Source organism: Melospiza melodia, chromosome 1, assembly GCF_035770615.1.
Source record: "Melospiza melodia melodia isolate bMelMel2 chromosome 1, bMelMel2.pri, whole genome shotgun sequence".
NCBI classification, from domain to species: domain Eukaryota; kingdom Metazoa; phylum Chordata; class Aves; order Passeriformes; family Passerellidae; genus Melospiza; species Melospiza melodia.
The window spans coordinates 145,160,780-145,186,307 of NC_086194.1; the positions used below are offsets into that span (position 1 = coordinate 145,160,780).

The window sequence follows — 25,528 nt, forward strand, 5'->3', positions numbered from 1 at the left end:
AGCTGAACAACAGATCAGTAAGAGCTGGTGTTTTCACACTCTCTCTGCTATTGTTGTTTTGCCTGCCCTCCACACCACCTGTGAGAGATGAGACCTGGTTTTGTCTCTCATATTGTCCTTCAATACTTTGTTCTCCTTTGGAGATATCTGTCATGGATGCATTGACACATACCTGAAAGCCTCACCTCAGCTTGGTTCACAAGATTGAAGTGAAAGAATTTATAGACTAATTAAAAAGGAATTCAAAAGAGCAAATCTTTCAAGTGTCTGATATAGCGAGTCTTACGCAAGGGCGCTGAGAAACTGGGCCCTGCCCTGACTTTAAAGTTTACTTTAAACAATCACTGCTGGGAGTGGAGTGGCTCAGTAAGTCAGAGGTGTCTGTCCACCAGGGGAGTTCCACAAAAGCTCTCAAAGTATCTGCTAATAAAGGCTTTGCCCTGGTCACACAGCAAGGCTGTGACAGAAGCTGATTGGCTTTGTTTTTTTAAATAACTAATATCAACATAATGAAAGCTATCTTGGGCATGGGGAATACATTCCAGCTGGCAGGCAGAGGCCCAGCCTTTGGCACGTCCCTGCTCCACCAGCCATTGGCACACAACAGCCACCTGCAAGGGAGACCTGACCCCGGAACATCCAGGCTCTACAGGAGCATGGCTCAGTAAAGCAGGAGCTGCCACAAGGAGGGAGCAGAGGCAGAGCACCCCTGGGCAGCCTTCCCCTCCATTTCAGCAGGGACTTTTGCAGATAGCTGTCTTTTGGGTGCCACCATCCACCATCCTCCTCCTGGGCACCTCCTGGGAGGTGACAAGTGCACTGGACTGGTGGCTGGAGAGTGCAGAGCATCGCTGCTCTGACCAGTGCCCCAACAAGGAAGACTCCCCAGAACATTTGTATGTCTCTCTCTCTTTTGAAAATGACCTTTAAAATTACTCTGCCAGCAAGAACTGACTATGATGTTTAAAGGAAACCTGCAGTAACTTGTGGATGATAAGATTTTTTTTTTATTTTTAATTTTTTGAATGTGACTTTTTCATTTACATGAGTGGCTGAGACAGCCAGAGTGTTAGTGTGCACGTTCACCACCTCCAGACTCCACGCTGGACGACCAAATGCACCAGAGAGGACAGTAAACAGAATTTCCTCTGCCAACTCATTGAACTGGGAGAGATGCTAGCATAAAACTCTAGATCCCAGAAATGGGATTTGCTTAATCAAGTGAGCTTTGCCAGAAGATGTAATCACACACCACAGAAGATTACATTAGCCTTTTAGAAAAAAAACCCACACTTAACCAACTCCTGAAATTCTGCTTTGATATTTGCATGAAATCCATGCAAATTGTATGGGCTTCAGCATGTGTTTTCTCCCACACCAAAGCAGCCAGATGGACAGCCAGGGATGTGAGAAAAATATTTTCTGCTAAGCCTGAGGGGAGATGAACAAGAAAAGAAACCTCCACATGCTTCTCCCCAAGTCCAGTGCATACATCCCACCCCTCCATACTGTGAACCTTCTTTTCACAGAGATCCTTTCCTTTGGCCATGGAGAAAGCAGTGGCCTGGCAGCCAGGGCAGTGCTCCTGCCAGCACCTCAGCCACAGCTGGGAAATGCACCTGGGGTGCAGGAAGGAGTCTGGGGGTCCCCACCTCCACCCTGCTATCCAGCAAGGCCCTGGGAAGAGGGGTCAGCCCATGGCATAGCCATCAGTTATTGCAACACAAAGTGGCTTTGTATCAATAGCTTTTGTTCCCCTAAAATTCATCTGCACGAGCTTGCTTCCTTCCTAGCAGTTGTTAATGGATTTCATTACAGTTTTCCCCCTTTTTCACGTACATTCCTCGCTCCATGAAGAAAGCAGGGCAGCAGCTGCAGCCAGCTGTGAGCTCCCCCGTGGGACCCTGAGTGCTGCCTCTGAGACACCAGGGACAGAGCCATGGGGATGGAGAGACCATAACTGCAGACAAGATTGCTTGCTGCTGCCGTGGGAATGCGGGCAGCAAAGCGCTGCTCGTGCTCCAGGCAGGGACAACGCGAGGGTGCCTCACGCACCGCAACAAGGAAAAGCGCTCATCTGAATTCTGTGGGGCAGAAGAAACAAATTCACCATGCAGAATGTTTAGGAAAGCCTCACCCCCTCTGAAGTGCTTCAGGAATAATGTTCAGCAAATGGTAATTGCACCCTCTCCACCTTTGCCTTTAATAATTGAGGAAGCGAAAAACAAAACATTCATTTTCTTTCTCCATAATTTTTAAAATCCAATTCTTGGATGGCTGTTAGCATCCTCTCTGCATTACCAGTTACCAGACTTCATCATGAGTCAAAGCCTGAATATCTTTGCTTGGACAAATCTCCTAGGAACATCAGCCTGGAAAGCATGCCCTGGGAAACAAATCAGTTCTTCCTGACATGGGAAGCATCTCAGTCAATAATCCCAACTAATGTGGATGTCTCCACTATTTTACTCTGTACACTCAAATAAGGGTCTTTCACATGTGCATGTCTGCTATTTCAGATGTCCAGCCACTTCAAAACTAAAACTCAGATGTTAAGAATGTGAAATACCAGACATTCAGATATTCTCCAAGTGATCCTATTAGGACAGAGATATAAGTGGGCTGGCAGATACACTTTCAAAAATTACAAGTCTTGTACACACAAAGAAATCTCCTTGCCTCTCTCCATCAAGCAGCTTTTACTGTTTAGTTAGTTATTTTTTTAACTTCAGTCTTCCATTAATTCGAAATCCTGATAAAATAAAACTTTTGTTGCTTGGTCATAAGCTCATAAAACACAAGAAGAGCTTAATGCAAAAATGTGAGTAAGTTAAGCAGTTAACATAAAATTTACATATTTGCTCATTTAAACAAGGGGCACTCTTTGCAGTAATTTAATGCTTTGGCTTTTATGTTGCTCCTTACTGATATAATAATAATTGCCAATAGATCCTTTACAAAAAAAAAAAAGAAAAACACAACAAAAAAACCACTCACTGTGCTGTTTGGGGGTTTTATAACAATATTTAACAGAGAGGAGAACATAAAAGGATAGGGGCCTGAAGTCACGCCTCCAGACAAAGTTCATATTTACCACCCACTATGAGCTATGTGCAAACCCACTGTTCATGGGTACAAAGACAAGACCAGTCAAGGTCTGCTGCTACCTGTGACCTCTCTGAATTCTAATCTGTGCTCCTGTTGCTCAGCCACCCCTTCACTGCAGCTGCATCCCTGTCCTTCCCTGCCTCTCCTCTAACAGCATTAGCAGAGCATCTCCCAGCACTGCACATGGCCTACTTGATTCATCACTGAATCAACACAACATAAATCCCCCAGGCACACCAAAGCACTGCTACATTAATACTTCATCTGTGCTGCAAGAGCATCTCTTAAAATGCCTACAAAATTGTTTTAGAAGACCATGGTTTTATTCTTGCAGCACTCCAGCCAGGAGGTGGTTAAAACAAACGTGAAAAATCACAGCAAATAATCTGAAAGACTGTATTCCCATCATGTTTGCCACTTCCAACCCTATTTTTTCCTATGAAGTCTTTGTGCAGTTGCTCTGTTGAAATCATTAAGCTTTCTCTGGCTTTCTGCAGGTGGAAAAGGCTGGAACCTGATCCTGTGTGCAGGAGCAACACCTCTTCACCCACCATGAGCCTGCGGTGCTCCATCAGTCCTTTATTTCTCCAGACACTCCTGCTTAGGAAAAAACTTGACAGGAATTGTTTTAAATACATTCTGTCCCACACAAGCATGCAGCCAAAAAAGTTTAAACCCTGCTCTTGACAGTCTTTTTCAATACAGATGGGAGCTCACAGGAACCATTTGTCTTTCACATTTGTGTTTTCAGCTTTACCATTTCCATTTGCTCGAGACCTCTTGTCCCATCTCATTCTTATTTTAGTGCTAGCCCTACAAGAGTTATAGAGATGATCATTTTGACTCAGCATCATCCTCCTATCCTCAATTTGCCTTAACATAAAAAAGATAAAAGAAACAGCCCTACCCCTCCATATAATTTTATTTTCTCACTAATAGTGTCTGAAGGGTGGATAAATGTGTGAAAACAAAACAGAGCTGCACATGTCAGAGGGGAAGGGTTCCTATCACTGCTAAGAGCCCATCTTCTGCACTTTCCTGACTCGGCAGTAAACTAGAGACACTCCCAAATGGTGACAATGGGCAAGGAAATTTGCTTTGCAAACAATTCCATTTAAAAAAGCCTTGCAATGAATTGCTTAATACCGTTTAAGTTTTTGTCTCTTAAACATGGAATTCTCTATGGAAAGCAGATAATGTTAAGTAAAGTACTGGAAAATGAAGTGGCTTAGGATTATACACAGTCAGTTGGGCTTTTTCTAAAGAAACACTACACAGACCCTTTACAGCTTGTGAAGCTGAACTTCTAGAAGCCAAAAGAAGCAGTGAAGTAGCTGAAGGCTTGTGTCAAAGGACAGCAGCAGGCAGGACCCCACACAATGGGTCTGCATTGCAAACACACTAATACCATTGCTGCATAAAAGAGTAGGAGGAATACACAGGAATTAAAGGAAAGATTAATTCCCAGTGGGTTTTACAGCTAAGAGGCATATATTTAGGGCAGCAGCACCAGCCAGAAAGTTTTGTTCCTGATGGCTAGCTTGGCCACCACTCCAAACCAGACCTTGACTCCGTGACATAACAAACAGGACACCCTGTGAGTGCTACAGATGAGGAGGCTTCAGAGAGCTAATGTGAAAAACATACAACACAGCATGCCTCGTTCAAATAACCCAATTCACAGCTTTGGCTTTTGAAACAAACAAAAAATAAATGCAAAGATATGACACTAGCAATGCTTGCCATCACTCTCAAGACATGGAAGCTACTAAATAATCTGAGAAACTATAAATACAAGAGTTTAGAAGTGTAGAAAGTATTACGTGAAATCACCACAAAAACGTGTCTTGCAACGAAGTTATGAAGACAGTAAAAAATAGGACTGGTAAAAATACTGGTACATTCAAAAAAATAAAACTATATAAATCATCAAATTCAAATTAAAACTACTTAGGCTAGCTATAGGTATGAAAAGAAATACACCTACAAGGAAGAAAATAAAGGAAAATGGACTGAACAAGAAATGATCTAAAATAAAGCCATATTAAATTCTCAGCAAGTTGTGAAAGATTCTTTGCCTTTTTTTTTTTTTTTTTTATTAAACAGTAGAGCTCGCCATCTGTTTATGGACAGCACAGAACAAGAGTCCTGAAGTGCTGAAAAAATCTTTACCAGAAGCCTTCATGCTCACTCTGGTATCCCACAGCACAGCCACACCAAGCTCAGCTCTCCGTACACTGCAAGTGTTTCCAGCCAAGCCCAGCGGCTCCGCATGGAGCGCCGTGGGGTCCCTGAAGAGCTCACATGTCTCCACCAGCACTGTGCTCCTCACAAATCCCAGCACTCCAGGAACAAATCCTTTTGGCACTAAGCTCACCTAGGGCCCCAACAAACCCATCCACTCTGTCCTGCAGCAATGGATGTCCCCTTGGGTGTGAGCCCACGGCGTGGTGTCTCGTGGACAGGCCTGCCTCGTGGGGCTGACTGGAGGGGAAATGCCAGAACAGAGAGAGAAACTAAGACAAAAGCCCTTTCCTAATTCTACCCTGTGCAAGGATCTGAATCTTCAGCTTTTAAGGCAAATCATCACCTTTCAATTTCTTATCCTTTCCACACCAAGCACTGCCACCGTGAGCACTTCCAGGCTGAGGAGACTGCCACCACATCAGTATTCATCAAGGAGATCCTGAAGAAAATTCATTTATTTTCCAGAATTATTACAGTTAATTGGAAACATCTGCTACAAGTATCTGTATGCCAGAAGCATCCCAATCTACTAGGCAGTCTCTGCAGGAATACCCACTCTGTCCTTTCTGGCTCGGCTTTGCCAACGGCATCTTTATTGTCAAAGAAAAGACGCCATAGGACTAATCGGCCAAACGCAGAGCTTAAATTGTCTCTGCTCATTTTCACACAAAGTACTAACACATGTTGTGCTGTCACAGCTGTGAAAGATATTTTCGTCTCCATGTTGGCTTTTAACTGCTTTCTTGCAGTGAACCAGGTCAAAGAGTTTTGGGAGCAGCACTCCCCTCTGATACCCAGTAGCATCCTTAACCTAATAGAGTGCTGCAGTGAGAATGTCCAAGCACAATCAACATTTTACATTTGTAGTGACATTAATATCAACACAGCACATGAATGTAAGTACATTGTTTCATGTAACGTGAATGCTGAATATTTGTTGAAGTATTTATGTGAATAAAGGATAACTATCTGAATGTCCCGTGGAAAAATGTTCCCATGGGGACAGAATGCAGCCTAACTATGAGGTGTTTGCAAATTCCAATAAATATTCACTGAGACCTAGTGAAAATCTGGGCTGGAACTTACAAACATAGAATTTCTAAACAGGTTGTCAATCATAATGAAAAATGCATGTGCAGACTGGGCTTCCTAAGTATTATTAGCCTTCTGTCTAAATCCATTGTAATTTTGTTTTTAATAGGCTGAAATGTGAGGCATGATCTTTTTTAATAAAAAGATTCTGTCAAAATTGTGAATTATTAATGTAAATCACGATGTCAAATTAATTTTTTTAAGGAATAAGATGAACAAGACATTCATATTAAGGAGTGGAGTATGATTGTATCTCTGATGAAGTGAGATGAATGTTTATACTATAGACCTTGCCCATAACAGCTGGAGACTTCTTACTGTCTGTATGAGGCAGCATGATGGAAATATTTGTTAAAAAGATAAGGAGAATCTCCAAAGACATCTTTGAACTCAGAACCTCCAAAGACATCCTTTGAAGCAAATGCTCTTCCCTAAGATGCCAGACTAGGAAACCTTACTCATGGAGAGAAAAATAAAAGCAAAAAAAGCACTGACTTTTGAGGCAGATTGTTTTTTAAAATGAAATTACTATGGGTAAAATATTCACACAGATCTATGAATTCACACAGGTCACTATGAATTCCCATCCCAAACCAGATTAGAAATAGATTTTCTTTTTACATGAAGAACAGAAATCAATCTTCTGTAATGTAATCTTCTTAGGTCCTTGCCTACCCCAAGGGTTAAAAAGAACCACAAATTTCTTGTTTGACAGTGTGGGAATACACAATTGTTTGTTGACACCATTAAGAAGTTTCAAATCATGGTGAAAGAACTTGCACACATCAACAGACAGAAAAAATGAACTGTGAAAAGCAAGAAGACCATGTAATGTCTGGATATGTATTTTCACTTGGCAGAATTGTGATGCTGATAGAAATAATGCAAAAATAATAATGCCTCTGACTGAAAGAGCATGTGTTTCCTTATTGCCTAGAACAGAACAGTTCCCACACTACATTGGAACTTCAGCAATAATTAGGATGTGAACTTCTGGTCCAATTTTCTTCCTTTTATCCAGTAAGATTATAAGGACCTTCATCACTTCATCTCATGAGTTTGAACAAACTGGTTTGTATTTTTTCTGCCTTCCTCAAGAAGAGACAGTGATAAGGCAGAGAGTGATTATCAAGGGATATTAACAGAATAAACCCATGAATCTCAGTGTTCAGGTTAAAGTTCAACATCAGTTAAGAAGTATTCTTGAACCCTCATGATACTGCTATATAAAAATAATACAACTGCTCTGCAATTTAAAAGCATAATCAAGTAGAAAATTATAGAGTGAAATGTGTGGCCCCTGAGCACATTCATAGGCCTTTATGCCATGAAAAATAAAACCCTTTCACTCACTTGGACTGTGAAGCTTTTTCTCAGAGAAGTGGTGGACAGTGGGCAGTGACACAGCTTCCTCTGACCCCTTGGGGAAAGCCCTGATCAAACTGTTCTGGATTCACTGCAGAAATGCAGAAGATGTACTCACAGGGAAGCAGGAGATGTGCCATTTCTGTTGGTATTAAACAGAACTAGATGGCAGAAAGAGAATCACACATTCTCATCTGTAGCATCGAGTCACTCTTGGTTCTCGTGTTTGTTGGCTTGCCATGCTGCACGTCTGACACAAAAGACAATCTTACTCTCAAAGCACAGTAAATCAGCAAGTAAAATTCTTGGAATAACAACACTGAAATCTGTCCAATACTTTCCTAAAAATGCATATTAAATCTGCTTCAGCCATGAAAACTTGATTAATGTGTTTAATATATTTGGAAGAAATAATCATTCATGTCAAGGGTAAACAACGCAAGCATGGAAAATGGGTGAGAATAATATGAAAAGAGAAAAAAAAAAAAGAAGCAGATACAATCCCACTATTGATAACCATTGTAATGGCTAAACCAAAAACCAGTATGCCTTAAGTGGAGTAAATCATCTCCACTCTGTGACAGTTAAGGCAAAATGAGCATTAGCATACAAATAGATGAAGCTAATGGCTGGATTTTTTTGGTGAAATCCTAAATTCTGCCTTTTCAAGATTAGTGATAACAGAAGTAGTGACACATGCTTCCTCCTGAAATCCACAGAGCCCAACAAACCTCAAAGGAACTCGTGCAAGGAGGGACGAGGAGCAGCCACAAGAGTGGGGAAGAAGCAGCACTTGCTCCAACCCAAGACAAGCATCACAAGCTCAGCCACAGGCTGGTCCTGGGGCCCAGCAGACCACCCACCACATCCTCCTCTGACACTCAAGGTCCCCTCCCCATGGCAGTATCCAAGCAGCAGAGAAACCAGGCTTTGGCCAGAGCACAGTGACTGTACCCAAGGGTACCTGTATATGCCTGCCCTTACTTACCCACAGCGTGCCTGGCACAGAAAGTCAATTTGACCAAACAATCAATTTAACTGTTCCAGCTTGCCTCTGGGAACTGCAAAAATGTGGGACGTGGCACTTACCTCACCATCAGGACACGGCTCTTTCTTGTCTTCCAAGAGCAAAACTTATGTGCTGTAAAAAGGGATTTTTTTCTATTTCTCTGCAGGCAGGCCAATATTTAGGTTGTGCTTATGAGCAGTGATGGCTGACGATCCAAAGAGGAGCAGAAACTCAGCACATTCCCCCAGCAGCAAAGGGCCTGGGATAGGCAGATGTGGCTGACAAGATCCCTCCAGGAGCTGCAGAGTTTGCTCTCTCTGAAGTCTCCCCCTTTCCAGCTGGGCTGCAGCTGCGTGCACAAGAACACATCATCCTTCCCACTGCTCCAGTGCACAGACACAGACACCACTGGGGAATGCTTCAGACACATGGAAGCAGCTAGCAATTTAATTAAAACATCCACACACAGAGAGGCACATGCGCATCCCATTCCTCAAGAGAAACACCTCAAATAAATACAGGAGCACAGGACTGCAAGGAAACTCACGAGTCCCTTCTATGAACTCCGTGATGCTCCATCCTAAAGCTGCTCTTTATTTTTACCTCTGCTGCACCTGGAATAGTCTGTTAACAAACCTCAGAGATAATCAGGGACTGGTTTTTATTGCCTGGCCTCACTTTACCCAGAGCAAAAAGCATGGCCTTGCACCATGACATTTTATGCCATATCTATCACACACCTCAGAAGAAAACACAATCCTTGTATGATGCTATGATCCTCTTCTGAAATGCCAGTGACTCTTACCTTTGAGTCATCTATAAATTCATAAGAATTCTGTCACCTGTCAAATTCATAAGCATACTGCTGCTTATTTATGACAAGGATAGAAAAATACTAAACATGTTTCATCTCCTTTGAGGAATTTAATTAGCAGATTCCCTTTGGCCCAACACTCTCACCATTTTAAGATAATACTGACCTCTCCTCTTTATTCAATTCTCTACATATTTAACATTTCTTCTATGAATCTTTTTCTCTTGCCACATTGATAGATCTCCATGTGGGTACCACATTCAAATTCTTTATCAAGATGGAGATGAATTGCATCTATTGCTTTTATTTAGCAACAGAACTGAAGAAGATGAAACAGCTAACCCTGGCACAAAAATATTTATTAATAATTTTTTATTTTATCCCCTTTTCCATTAGCTTCCCTGACTTTAATTTGTTGATCAACATTTGTTCTAAAATATTATGTATTTTAGAAGTTGGCTTAACAGGCTGTTATTTTGCCAAATCCACTTCCCCTGGAACCATCTCAAAATCTGAAGTTTACATTTTATATTTCTCATTCTCATGCCCCAGTGTTCAATATATTCAATAAAAAAGTCTGCAGTCTCATGTAACAAAAAATGGCTTTCCAGGGAGGACCAAAAATGCTTTTTAGAAGTAAAAATATGATGACCTCTCAGTGCAAGCCTCTGGAAAAGAAGGGATGGATATTGTTTCTCTGCCTTCTCCCTGAAACTCCCCTTCTGTTTTAATGTTGCACAACACTGGTTTTCTTCAATAGCTAATATGGGAAACCTGATTCCTTTTAAAGAGGATCCCAAATCAAACCTAAAATCAAATACCTCCCCATAACTTAATTTATTAGGTTAAAAAGGTCAAGATTCTCTTCACCACCAAGGTACTTGTCCAATTCTCAATAGGAAATTTAATTTCTGTCATCTGGAGCAAATGTGCATAATGCAAATGGCATTCAGAAACTCTACTGCACTTTGAAAACTCTCTGAAAAGTCTACTGAACCCACTTTTTGCAGCTGCTGCTTTAAATATCATCAGAGTCTGGAAACAAAACAAAGCCCTGTCTCACTGACATATTCCTGCATTAACATCAACTCCAACAAGTGAGTTTAAGCGGGTTTGGCCACCAGCTGTGGAACTCTGCTGTACATTCCACTGTACACTAGTGTACAACCTAATTAACAGCCCTGCAAATATTCCATATATCTGCTAATATTATGCACAAAGACGTAATTAGAAGCGTGTGTGAACACAGATAGGTTTGAAAAAAAGAGAGAACAAATGTGCAGCTCCAACTGCTATCATTATTAACTCCTTCTCAGTGGCAGCATCAGGCACCAGGTTAGGGTGAGGTTAATGCACACCCCACACTGTGACCTTTCAGACTGAATTTAATTGCATCCCTACCAACGATATGGCAAAATGATAAGGTGCATCCTGATGATTGATTTTCTTCCTTGCAGACCACAAGAGCTCATTTCAACCAAATCCTGCCATTAAATTTACAGCACAACTGGAAAGGAGTTTTAAATTATATACATCCTAATCTAATATTTGAAACTGTTATATCAAAGACTCTCTCTATTATAAGCTGCAAAATCCCTGTCTGCCTCTTCTGTAAACCCGCTACACTCTGTACAGCATTATCCTTCAATTGTTAGTGTGCTTAAAATGTGTGTCTAACACTGTCAGAGCCATGCTGTCAAGCATTAAAGAGCACTTTTAGGCATTCTGCCCCTGTAATCCTTGGGGACTTCAGTAGCTACAAGTCAGGGGAAAATCAAAGTAAAGAGAAAAGACAGGTCATCATGAAGCTAAGTGCAGTGTAGTCTCGTGATAGACATTTCTACTCTACCTGCACAACACATTTAGGTTCTACAAGAATTTTACTATCACTACTTTAGTAAAGCTGGGATGAGTATCTTTGTTAACATACCAGCCCACAGTGAACTGGAAAATTTTGTCAGAATATTTTATACACTGTGATTACTGTATAAAATATTATATGCCTCACTATAGCAGGGTTTATTCAAGCCTTAGTTGTTTGATAACAACTCAGATTTTTTGGTGAATTTTTCATTATTCTTTCAAATAAATTTTTGGTGTTTTTTTCAGATATTCAGTACTCAATTCTGCATTAAAAATGCCCACGGGAAACTCTGAGATGTGAGTCTGTTTTAAGCAGTTTTCACTTGCAGTGGATGAAAGTAACAGCCAACCACGCTGGGATTTCAGGGTTTTTTTTAAGGAGGTGATGGCAGGAAAATTCTGTTATTACTGCATAGGAATTTTAGCTACTGCACTCATCATCATGGTCAGAACAGCTCATCTGCATTGAAGTTCTGAAGAGCACTGTGCACAGCTGAGCCATCACTTAGATCACTTGCATTTAGAGGAACAGAAACTTGGATGAGCCCCAAATTATGGCAGACCTAATGTCTCATTTGCCAGCAAATCATCTGTATCAGAAATTACTTTAAATGACAACGCTAAAATTGAATTTGTCCCATGTTTAACATGCCCATTAAAAGGAAATCCTTCAATGCCATTCACTGAGGCTCAGATGCAGGGAGTCAAATGACCATGTGGTCATGGCCACAGCCCACCCGCAGCAATATCCCTGACTTTGATAATCTGTAAATGCTCCGGAGCCAAGGAAGAACTTCCCACTCAAAACCTCTCACCTTCACAGGTGTTCTAGTTTCATGAGTCTCTGATGCACAGAGCGATACGATAGACTTGCCTACAAGAGAACTTGTGACTTCACCACAACTCAGTTTTAATTTCACAGCAAGGCCTTGCCCAAAGCCACGCTGGAGCCTCCTGAAGCCTTCAGCCACCCCTAGCTTCCCTTGGATGGCCTCAGGAAAGAGAACACAGTGGCAGCAGAAGGCTGGCGAGGGACCTGAGTCTGGGTGAGTTTTGTAGAGCTTTGAGCCAAGTCAGTGCTCTAACAAAGCAGCATCCTGAGAGCCCACTGTGAACCTAAACACTGAATTTCTCATTCAATGCATCAGAATGCAAGTGCAGTGTGAACAACTCCACCAAGGCAAAGACAGAATTAGCCTCATCAGACATGCAGCAGCATATGTCTCTTTCAACATGTACTGCAAAATAGATACTGAATGGAAAACAGATGATTTTTAGCCTCCTATTCTGTCTACCGGTAAAAAAACCCTCAAAATCCTGCATATCTTCATGTAAATTACTGTACTGCAAAGATAAATATCAAAGTTATGCAAGATGCTAGATAAGTAGAAAGACTTAAAAGAACAAGGAAGAAATAAAAACACCTACAAAACCTCCAAAGACAAAAAATAAACAACAGTTTATTTGTGTTCCCAGGCAAGTCCAAAGCCAAATATTAGCATTTTCTTCTGGAGGCAACTTTCTGTGTATTGAGAGCCAGCTTAAATAAACAGCTGGCTTTTTTTCTCAGAATATTTGGGGAGCCTGCAAATCTTTTTCTCCTTTGAGAAAATACATGAAAAACAATGCAGGAACAACTTCACACAGGAGTAGTAAAGAAATTCAAATATCTAGTTATAATTATAAATTAAATTTTGGCCGTGCAAAATCTATATGAAATGCTGTCAGGTGGAATGTCTGCCAGCCACTCTTCCAAGCAGCAACCACAGAAATCTACCTCTGTTACGTCCTTGTTGATCCTCTTTCCCCACGCTTAATTTATGCATTTTATGTGGCTTTTTAGTTATTCCCACATCTCTCTCTTAGTCTTACCTGAGCTCATTCCCTGCTAGACTCCCAGGTTTTTCTTTGGTATCCCAAAATCTCAGCTGAGAACTTGCTGGTATCTAACATTAGAGGTTCAGGGGCTCCAGTCAGCTTTAAGCTGCAGTAATTTTTTCTACTCTGTAAAGCCTGAAGGGATAGTACTTTTCCTTCCTTGCTAAATAGTAAACACTCCCCTTCCAGTGGGCAAACAAATTATGTTCTGTTTGTAAAGACGCTCAAACAATACCCTTGTTTACCTTTATAAATGTCTTTGTGCTACCCCCAGCCCAGCCCAGGGAACTGAGCGAAGGTGGTGCAGCTGACACACGGCAGGCCATGAACAAATGGCCTGTTCAATGTAAATGCCTGAACACCAGAGAAATCTCTGCCCAGCAAAGAACAGAAACAGCCACTCTGATGTCTGAGCTTGGGCTGAGAGAGCAGCAGCAAACTGAATCTCAAGACAGTAAGTATCTTTAGTAAGCAAATTAATTTTCCTCATCAACTCAGCAGAAACATGGTTTTCTGCCTCCAGGGAAGGGTGCAACGTGTACTCATTAACAACTGTTTATTCAGATCAACACTTCTGCTGGATAAATTCCCCACCACCACTACCACCTTACACAAGCTATTTCATTATCAAAGTATTGAAATCAACCCTGCCAACGCAACATCATTTGAGCAGTTGAGTTAAGTGCAGGCACGTTTGAAGGATCAGAACCTAATGAGGTTTTCTGGTTGTTTTTGGCATGAATACAACAAACACCTCAACAAAAACATAACTCTGCCTGTGCAAAGTACAGAGGTCTTCTCATGCAATTATCATCCACAAGCACAAATACTATTTGTAAGAATCAAACAATTCATTCAATATTATTAGTTCATTTCATAAACAGGCTGATGTTCTTGAAATGTTCTTACTTCTGAAATAGCTGCTTTCTTAATCTACATGGCCAATATGCAATCTGATAACCTCCACTCATCAGTTTTCATTTAAATACATCTCATGAATCTGACCCTACTTCATTAAAACCGACAAATGTCACACCAATCTTTGCACATGGAACTCAACACATCCAAATGAAAACCAGTCCACTGCTGACAAAAAGGCTGAGAGCAAACTAGTACCTCTGTCTTGGTCATCACAACCTCAACTGTGTGATGTGCATCAGCACACACCGAGAAAATGTAAAGCCTGTTAGCTCGTAGGGTCCTTCTGAAAATGTGAACACAACCACTGCTCACACTGCTTCATTTAAAAGCTGATTCCAAATTTATCAAATACAGCTTGAAACTGAAGGTGACTGGAATGTTTTGCATTAGTATGTCACTTCCTAAGAAAGCTGAGGTAGAAATATTTCCCAGATGTGGGTTAAGATTTCCAGATGAATAGAGAGAGCAGGGAGATGCAGGCTCCTGACCAAAAGCCACTGACAGTCTGCATTAAACAGTATTTGCCCAGGATGTGTCAGACAAGAGACCTGAGGCTCGGTTCCTGTTGCTACAGCAAAGTGCCTGGCCAAAATACACTTGGCTGCTCTGGCAAGTGTTTCTCTCCATATTGTTTTGTTAATGTTTCCAAAAGGTCCAGTTTTGCTTTTGTATGAAAAAACCCCAACCCTGCAAATTTCAGCTCTCTCACTTTGCACCAAAATAAACTGTGGGGTTTGACCAGTCACAGCACAGACAACCAGACTTCCAGTGCATCCCCTGAACTATCAGGGCACAACAGAAACTTAATATGAACTTTTCATAACATTGAATAAAAAAACTTACCTAAATATCTTCTCCAAACTGTGATTAGTATCTGCCATACATTGATTATTTTTGTTTTTTCTGTGCATTTTCCACATTCAGAAACATTTTTATGATTTTAGGGTTTTTTATGGCATCAATAAGCTACATGAGGAATGAGACAGACAAAACCAAAATGTACCACAAAAGGTCTCTAAAATATATTGTAATGTTGTCACCAACAGACAGTAACTACAGAAACATCAAGGAAATAATACAGGCAATAAATTGAAGCTATGTGAATATTTACTTTTATTTTCAAGACAACTGAAATTATGAGATCAATTTGGCCTCGTTTTCCTCTCATCACTTTTCAGACTTGTCAGAAGGAAGTGTAAAAACACTGGAGTCGATATTCTCTCCTGCTAGCCTGGATTAGTAGATTTATGTTAATTGCAGACATCTACATAAAAACACCTCTTAGCATTCCTGTTCCATAGGAAGGATGAAATTCTGACCCCACAAATGAAGTAAAAAGAAATTTTTTACTTTATTTTTTTAAGGGAAAACTTATTTTGTAGCACATTTTCAGCAAATGTCACAAAAAGGTCTGATTGCTTCCAAAGGCTTTGATCTTGCTATCACACAGCAGCTCCTGGCTGAACCAAGTGACCTCGGGGAGGCTCTGAGGGGATGGGCATCACTCATCTTAGAAACAGTCTCCTCAAACTCAGTTTACTTCCAGGCTGGACTGCGTGAAGTATCAAATCTCTGCAGCTCCAGCTGACGGGATGGGAGGTACCAGCTCCTCAAAGGTTCACACTTCTCAGCTGGGGACAGGACAGCAGGACAGCTGCTCTCCCTGAGACCTGCAGAGTCTGGTGGGTGCTGCTCAGCTTCACCTCTGCACAACACCCAACAGTGAAATAACAGAAAGCCAAGTAGCCAGCATGGATCACTCTCAGCTCTCAGTCAGGGACAAAACCAGCAGAAAAAGCCCCGGCCAATGTATGGGGATTTTGACTTTTCTTTCAATAGCATGAACTAAGACCCAGTAAGCATCAAGTGAAGAATGAGTTGCTTGTCCTGGCTAACCACTGAGCTTAGATAGTGGGATAGATGCTAACAAGAAAAATCATTGAAAATGCAGCATCTGTTGACATTTTCCAGCATGCACTGACCTTTCCAGTACCATTACACTCGGCTTTGCAGCACAATTACAGTTTCAGCTCCGCTTATCGATAAGATCCTCGTTATCTGAATTCTATCAAAATCTTTACCCTTCTCAAGAGAGCAGAGAAAAATGTCTGTCTGAAACAATATTCAGTTCAGTGACACCAGAAAGACCCCAACTCAGCTGCTGGGGTTGTCTGTTGACACCATTGCAGTGTAACCTGGCCAGGTAAAGTAGGGGGAAGAGGCTGACAACTAACGTGAGGATGATTCCTCGTGACAGTGACAACAGTAGGTAGCGAAAGAGCAAAAAATGCAATATTCAAGGACAGAGCCCAGGAAATGACCCTTGCAGTTGGAAGCTCACTTGCAAACCAGAAATCATTTCATGGTATGTGAGAAGAGCCCATTTTAATTTGTCACTCTGACCTCAGAACCTCATACAGTCCCTTGTTGAAGTCAACTTACAAGGTTATAATGGCTAGTTTTGTTTCTAGCAAACCTACAAACCTGCTTTCCCTCACTTCTCCTCTTCCACTTATTTCATATGCAAAGGTAAGGCATTTTATTACAGAAATAAGGAAGATCTGCATTAAGTCATGTCTGCTTCAGAACTCAGGTGACTCCCCACCAGCTGGAATCTATTATTTGATTAAAAATGTTGTTGTGCCAGCTGCCATGCAGCACGTTTCACTACTCTGATTCCAGGAGGAATTAAATCCATACTGAAAATGAAGTCTAGCATGAATCAGCCTCTTCTCAATACCAACACATACCTGGAAAACAAAAAGCATTAAAAAACACCACAAATGTAGCCTTCCTAGACCTGGCCACCCCAATCTCTAAAGCAGAAGGTGTTCAATGGGGAAGAACTTCAAATTTCACATATTATAAGGTAGTAATTTCATAAAGTAGTGTCCTAATTATACCCTCAGGTTTGTTTTTAAAGTGATCTTTCTCACCATAAAAACAAACCTAACTCCTCTTCCAACAGAGCCAATCCTGAAGTTAAATGCAGTTGCTGAATTTAAAAAATTAAAAGCTTTTATATCTCCCTGGTACAGTGAAGTATTTACTAGTGGAGGGTAATTATTAGAGAATTTGCCCAGAGTAAAAAATAATTTATAATTAAGTCTGTTACTGCTAATTCAGTTAGAGAGACTGTATTGGGCAAAAGCCCATTTAATTTGAGGGGGATTTCTGCCTGTTGTGGACTGCAGAAGTATATACTGTGAATAAGCACTGAAAGTGTTGCTTAGCTTCTTGCAGTGCAAGAACATTAAAAGCTTCAAGGCAATTATTTGCAAAGGCATAGTCACAAGGCCTCTCAACAGAAATACAGCAATGGCATATTGATACGTCTGCTTCTTACTGTTCTGCTTCTTACTATTCGCTTTTTCTGTTAGCTCAAAGCAAGTTGCAGACTACAGCTTCAGTAGCTCTGAAAAACGTCCATTGTTAGCTCTGAAGAAAGTTTACATTCAATGGATGCTTGCAACTTTCTCTGTTCAATGGAGGGTCATACAGTTAGAAAGTTAAAAGGTTTTAATGGCTTCAGACAAGATAGTCTCTTAATATGCAGATATAAGAACATGCAGAGGTAAGGCTGAAAGCTAAGCCTACACCCATTCCAGGTGGTACCAAGGCAGAGACAGAGTGCTCAATACTTTATTTAGAAGCACTAGGTAAATATCATGTGGATATTTAACTGATTAAACTGATAAACAACAGTCACTCTAGATTCCCAAGTGGCAATGATGCCATGTATAAAATAGCTCAAAGAGAATACAGTAGGCTTTAGTCACAGCACTGAACACAACTGAGGGGTCAAATCACTGCTGACCCAAGCTGCTGTGACTTGATGTTTGCTTAAATGGAACAGAGGCTCTGAGCAGGGCAGAGAGCGCCCAGTGTGAGCACTACAGAAAGTGCCATCGTGATGGGCAGCCCTGCTGACAGTGTCTGCAGGGAAGTGAGCCTCTGCAGCTGGAGCCCCACAGGTACTGAACTCCTCTTCAACCCTGAACATGGATGCCCAGTTCCAACTCTCCAGAGAAACAAAAATAAATGAAATTTGTTGCATTTTAGAGATCTTCCTTTCAAATATATTTTAATTCAGTTTGGCAAAGCTTGACCTCTTCTAATTTCGTGGGTTGAAATTATTTCCATTTCCAGATCAATTTTATTTCTTTCTCAAAAGGAAGAAATGTATTATTTAATCCATTTTTAAAGACTGAGCTTTGTGTACTTTAACTTTTCATTCTACAGCCCCTTTCACACCTGTACAAAGCATCATAGCGTAGCCCGTTCCATGCTTGTTCAAGCACCAATTAGAAATGCAGTATGGGTGCACATACTGACAAACACCCCATAAAGACAGAAAAATAATGTCTATGCACTCCTCCCATTCACCAGCTTTCCTGGCAGCATTAGCCAGCAACCTCAATCCACCATCATCAAATGTGATAACTCACTGTCTTAGGTTGAAAGGTGTGGCTGGGGGTGTGCATTCTATTTCCCATCAGTTAGAGGTGGGGCAGTCATCTTCTGTTAATGGGGCAGTTTATTTTATCTCTTCCACAACCAATCCTCCCTCTGGGGAGAACTCTTCTGTGAATGGGCCATTGAGTCACTGCATGACTGATGAAATTACATCATCCCACTGTGAGATGCTCTGCCCAGGGGGAGGAGCCAAGCATTCCTACCTGGATATAATCTGAGAATTGGAACACCACAGCAGCCTTTTCCCACTGGATTCCCAGAGGAGCAGCTGTCTCCTCCACTGGATTCCCAGAGGAAGACCAGACCCGTCTACACCACCCCTGGACCTTCAGAGGAGAACTGCCCCCTTCTACAGGATCACTGCTCCAACAGAACCAGCCCTGCCCTCCAGGAGGGCTGCAGCCACCATTTAATGGGATGGCTATCAACACCCTGACCCACAGGGACAGGGTGTCAGGTCATACTCTGACTGTGATTTGTCTTCTTTTTTTGTACTTTGTGATTTGTCTTTTTTTAAATTTTCTTAATAAAGAACTGTTATTCCTATTCCCATATCTTTGCCTCAGAGCCCCTTAATATAAAAATTATAATAATTTGGAGAGAGGGGGTTTGCATTTTCGATTTCAAGGAAGGCTCCTGCCTTCCTTAGCAGACACTTGTCCTTTCAAACCAAGACACTCACCATGGATGCATGGTCTGTCATGAAAAATGGAGATATTCTCCATGCCAAAGACACAAGCATCCAACAGTACCTGCTTCACTGACAGTGAATAAAGCCTCACTCAGAGATATCACAAAGAGGATTTACACCACTGGGAAGGAAATCTAGTTTCTCCTGAGTGTACTTGTATCATGATGCTTGTATATACATTAAAAAAGCCACATATTGAGATTTAAGATGATTTCAGGAAGGGAGCCCTGTATAATAGAAGCACAAGTCCCAGATTTACTAACAGAGGCATTAAAAAATTGATTCAATGGCAATTACAGTATTATCCCAAATGGCAACTAAAACTTTATCCTACCCTACACTGGCATGTATTGTGTGTAGGCCTTACATTTCAATAAAAGGAAGCAAATGCTTTTAACAGCACACCACAGAGTACACAGGAAGGCTACAGGAAGGCTATTATAACCTCAATAAATACTTGCTGACTAAATATACTATTTCAATTAACATAATCCTTATTGAAATAAAAAAAAGATACAAAAAATTAACTAAATGTTTAAGAAAATTACTGAGTAGTAACAGCAGTAAGGTTTTTTATGTAAAAAAAATAATGTATTTACATATTTCTACTTATATTTCAATATCACTGGTATAAAATCCTCTGTAAATGCTGCAGGTGAGGAGGAACTTTTTGTGATTCCAGAGCAAAACCACCAAAATCTGTACAGGCTGATGCTCTCCCAAGAGGTGGAATAATACACAGAGCCCATGACTCTTCCAAACACGTGCTTGAATATGGCAAAGCCCACACTGCTCTGAAAACACAGCTCCTGATGTCGGCAGTGCTGCCTCAGAGCCAGGCACACACCCTGCCCTCACAGGAAAGCTGCTGGTCTACACAGTGGTGCAGGGGAAGGCTCTGTATTACTAATTTTCTGAGTGTTGCCAGCCCATAGGATTGTGCTCCCTTTCTTCCATAATCTGTAAGGCAAAAAGTCATCACCACAGGAGACCTGGGAAAGTGTGAGGATTAAGCTTGAACATAGGTTCTGGCAAAGAGCTCCTATGGATGCCTGGGAAAACACTAAGTCCCATTCATACTCAAACCTCCATTTCCCAAGCTCCTGATGTGCAGCAGTGCTGCACATACATCGGTACATGGAAGCTCCAAGTGATCTGAAATATCAAGGAATGCCACAAGCCCTTCTGTTGCTAAAAAAAGGAGATTTCTATTTCAGCTTAGATATTTCATAATTATTAGAAATCTTTAAGAACATCCCTTATTAAGGACATATGCCTCTTTTTTCACCTTTTATCACCATGTGATATTTGTTTTCCACATATGGTGCTATTAAAAAGTTTGTGACAGTTGTGAAGCACTGAGCCACAGTTACATTCTCTTCACTGTGTTATGGTCACATGGAATCATGGAATGATAGAATGGCTTGGGTTGGAAAGGAAGATTATCTATTTCCAACCCTTTGCAATGGGCCGTGTCAACTTTCACTCCACCAGGCTGCTCAGAGCCCCATCCAAAATGGCTTTGGACACTTCCAGGGATGGGGCATCCTTCTCTGGACAACCTGTTTCAGTGTCTCACCCTCACAGTAAAGAATTTTTTCTTGATATCTAATCTAAACCTACTCTTTTCCAGGTTGCAGCCATTCCCCTTTGTCCTGCCACTACATGCTCTTGTAAAGACAATCCCTCTGCATCATTTTTGCAGGGTCCCTTAAGGTACTGGAAGGCCACAATGAAGTCACCCTGAAGCCTTCTCTTTTCCAGGCTGAACAATCCCAATTCTCTCAGCTTCTCCTCCCAGGAAAGGTGCTTCATCTCCCTCATCAGCTTGGTGGCCCTTGCGCTGGGGACCTCATCTAGCAGTCCCAGGCAGGGTAGAAGCACACTGAGAGCTGTGCTCAGTGAGAATAAAAAAAGATAATTCTTGCCTGGAAAGCCACATTTAAACATTAAAACAAAAGGTCCAGTAAGAGGTTATGGATTGTTGACAAGGAAGTAGGAGAAAACAAAGAGACCACATCAGTCAAAACAAGAGGCAGTGGCTATAACACCTCACTAACCTACTTCTCTCTCTCTCTCTTTTTTTTTTTTTTTCCAGGGATTATGGAAGAAGAGACTCTTAAGAACGGATTTAAAAAGAGAAAATGAGGTTAAGTGTGTTGATGTCTGTCCACAGCTCATCCTTAACTTCAGTGTAGCAGTGAATAAAGCCTGCAGATGCTGTTTTGAATACACAGCAGGTCAGTGACAAAGCTGATATTGCAAATGAACTGGGGGATTGTGTGGCCAGAAGAGCTTTGGATATGAAATCAGACTGCTTCTTTCTACCATTACTATGAGAGAAACATATGAACATTACAGAAACATTCACAAGAAAACACATTTCTTTTAACAGCAGGTTTGAACAAGGTAAAAGTTACATAAGCTATATGTGGACCATGCTGGACTGAAGGATGGCATTGCTCCATGGCCACAGGCATCCCTAGGGCTGGCTTCCAAACATGTTTAACTATGTTGGTTGTTACAAAGAGTTACTGTCTTCTAATGACTCCTAAAATATCTGTATGCAATAGCTGGAAACTTCTGCATTCCATAACTAATTTGATCTTTTATAAACTGATTTGCAAATGTACTTGCTATTTAATTCTGTTAGAAAATATTGAAGGTAGGACTTTTTCTGTCACCTCCTTAGCTCAGCCACTTCCCAAGCTGAAAGAGCAGTGGCCAAGGGGCCCATTTGAGCTCAGCAACAAACCTTGGTCTTAAAACACATTTGCCTCTCAGCAGATGGTACTCTCAATAGAAGTGCAGCCTTTTATCCATGAGATGCACTGGTGTTTGCCATCCTCTTAGCAAGCCTCTGAAAACACCTGTTTGTTTGGTAAGGCTAGGTGCCTGTACCAGAGATATGTTGACATTTGGTAAATTATTGTCACATTAGGTAAATTACTGAAACATGAAGGTAAAAGATAGAAAATGGCAGCAGACATCATCTTCCCATACAAGGCCTTTTAAACAGTGGTTTACAGCTGAACTACCTTTCATCAAAGGTTCCAGCAAAGCCTCAGAAGAAAGCAATTTTAGGAACACAACAATATCACAAAGTTTAGAAAATCCTTTCTGCTGTGCTGCACTGTATTCATACAAACCTTAACAACAAAAGGCCTGTTAAAAACATGGACTATCTTTGATTATTTTGTGTAGTGCTCTTCACCGTGTCCTTTAAAAACTAGCAATCAGCATCAGAAAAAAAGCCAGGAGGCAACATAGCAGCTAGCTATGTATCACTGTCACAAATGGATTGGAAAAGCACACCAGTTGGGGTCCCAGCACCCTGCTAACACCAATGCTGGGTCCAGCCCAGTCTTTCACCCTTTGTGAGGGATTCCACCAAGCACAGCCTGGCTCAGGGAGACCAGCAGTGCTTTCCAGGCTCTGCTGGACACAGGGAGGATGTTCCCACTGACTCCAAGGGAGATGCTCTGCTCACACAGACACACAGCTGCTCAGAGAGGAACTCAGTGTGTGTGTGTGTCAGCCTGAAACTGAACTCCACCCCACAACTGGGTCCTTACACTCAGACTACTGCATCCTGTAAGGTTTTTACATGACACAAGTCACCATGCAATAAAATAAGCCTGCAAAGCATCTTAAAGAACCATGTCCTAAGAGCAGCCACTTCCCTGCTGGATCTTGGACAAACAGCTCTGGCGCACAAATCCTCTGTCTGAGTGTCCTGAAGAGCTCTCCAGGCTGGTGAAGCAGAAAATGTGTGTATTCATTCATTTAGTGCCTTATCTGGGCTGGGTACTCCCCTGCTGTCAAAAGCCAGCAGTTATGTTCCTGACAACAATAAGGACAGGACAAAATCAAGAAAAGACTTCAGAGAGGCAGAGAAATTCAGATGAGCTTTTGATGAACAAACCTCATTAACTGACTGGCTATCAGCTATCCAAATAGATTAAAAGAATTATTATTACAGCTGTAGTGTACCAGTTTGGAAAAGTGACATTTAAAAGTCACTACACAACGTTGTCACCTGTAATGCTATGCTGTAAATTTGTTATTTAAAACCTACTTGTAAATACACAGCAAGTCTCACAAGTTATTGGCAGCATTCAAAAGTACTGGCAAGAGCAAATAAAAACGCATCCATTTGGGTGAAATTAGGTATTTTATGTCCTCATCAGATAGTAAGCATTAAAAATATGCCCATTGCAATGTTCACAATAGCCCAGAAAAATGCTGGCTTTGCTACACTTTCTTCAGATTGAGTCAACTGAAATGAGGTTTTCAAATCCATGAGAGACAGGCAGAGTCAAACACTGCAATGCTGTCCCAATGCCATCCCAATGCCATCATATGTCAGAACACCACATGTGAAAGTTCATACATTTGATTTCCTAGCAGATACTGCTTTTCCCTTCTTGTCAAAACCATACCATTTCCTGGGGAAAAATACAAAAGTGTGCATGTTTCAGACAGTCTTACTTGTTTTGTGGATGGACTCAGATTATGCTGTCCCAGTTGAGTGATTTAAAATTGGATTTATTGTGATTCTTCATGATTGAAGAGGTCAAAGCCTTCCTCAGGGAAAACAACTATAAGATGTTCTGCAGGCCAGTTTAAGGAGTGCATGTGAACTTCTTATCTTCACAAGGTTAATGTGTGTCTTGGTTCCACTGTAACACAACCTTCTTATTAACCACAAGAAAGACAATTTTCATGTCTATAGAGTAGAAATGAATTATTTTCCTACATTTCCCCTCCCTCCTCAAAATATGCAAAGCAAATTTTGAAATTCCCAATTCAATATATATCAAAGAAGAAAAAGGTTCAAAGTCAAATCCTAGAAAGTCAAGAAATGCCAGAACAAATTTAGTTCAGCTCCCTTGCGCTTATACATCAAGATGAAATATTTAATTACATGATGACATGCTATTTTTTGACTGCATTATCTGTGCTTTAAAGAAAAAGAAACAAATTCCATAGTGGCCTGATTGGACCAGATGTTTAGATGTTCATTGCATTTCAAATCTAATACTTCAGTAGTTATTTATCTTATTGAAAGAAGCATAAGGTCAGATTAACATTTTCCTAAGATTACCTGATAGTTTGATTTTTTTTTTTTCAGTAGAAAAAACATTATTGGAAATATAACTTCCACCAGCAAATAGTGCTTGATAGTATGCTGTGATCTAGTTTTGAATGAACAAAACCAGAACAAATCTCATTTGGCCTGATTTTTTTTTTTTTCAAACAGGTCTATCACAATGACTAACTCATCAAAATATTTCAAATTGCATTCTAAAAATACCAGCTATTTATTACTTTACTCTGCTGTACAGACACCAGTCTAACGCTCAATCAGAGTAAGTGGTGATGAATCATGCACATTTTAGGAATGTCTTGGCTCTCTGAACAATGTTTGGGTTCTAAATCTTTATTGATAGAAATATCTTCCTTCCAGCAGAAATTTCCATACAAATGTGCAAATCAGGGCCAGAGCAGCAAGCCTGTGTTATGGTTAAGAGGTGGCTGGGCTTGGCTAGCTGCCTTCAGTGCCTGCTTCCACCTTGGCTCAAATAATTGGAATAAAGATGAATGAAAATTTAGGCCTGCAGTTTTAATAGTAACTATTTGTTATTTAAATTTCCTGCTCCACACTAAATGATTGCAAGAATGTGTGCTCAGAATTAAAAGGCTGCTCTTTAGCATCAGCACATTGATTTCTTGGGGTCCTTGCAAAGCTTTTCACATTGTTTCTGGCCTACAGCTCTACACCCCTCTAACTGCCTGTCAGACATCATTTCTGCTTTATGAATAAATAATGATGCCCAGGGGAAACGTTGGGCTAAGACAAAAAAATCAATATGTGTCTAGCACGTATTAGGCAGTTGTTCAGCTGAAGTCTGTCTCAAATATGTGGAGTAATTTTAATAACAAAACAAATTCCTTCTATATTGAGCTTAAAAGAAAGCTATTAAGAAAGCACTACTACTATATCACTCTGTATGCTATTTGAAGATTAATAATGCTGTTCTCCTGAACTGTGAATAAATGT

The 25,528-nt window shown here is 40.9% G+C and overlaps 1 protein-coding gene across 3 annotated transcripts in view; it reads right to left on the reverse strand.

Annotated features, from left to right (window-relative positions):
• PAG1 (phosphoprotein membrane anchor with glycosphingolipid microdomains 1) overlaps positions 1-25,528 on the reverse strand; it is a 106,446-nt gene that overhangs the window by 51,411 nt on the left and 29,507 nt on the right. Inside the window, exon 1 of one of the 3 annotated variants that reach the window (XM_063170845.1) lies at positions 13,371-13,466. The exons of 1 other annotated variant lie outside the window; for it this stretch is intronic. The gene's annotated coding sequence lies outside the window, so the exon portion shown is untranslated. Of the gene's footprint in view, positions 1-7,930; positions 7,953-13,370; positions 13,467-25,528 lie in introns of those variants that run through there. One more of the 3 variants, XM_063170851.1, reaches the window with a different exon arrangement.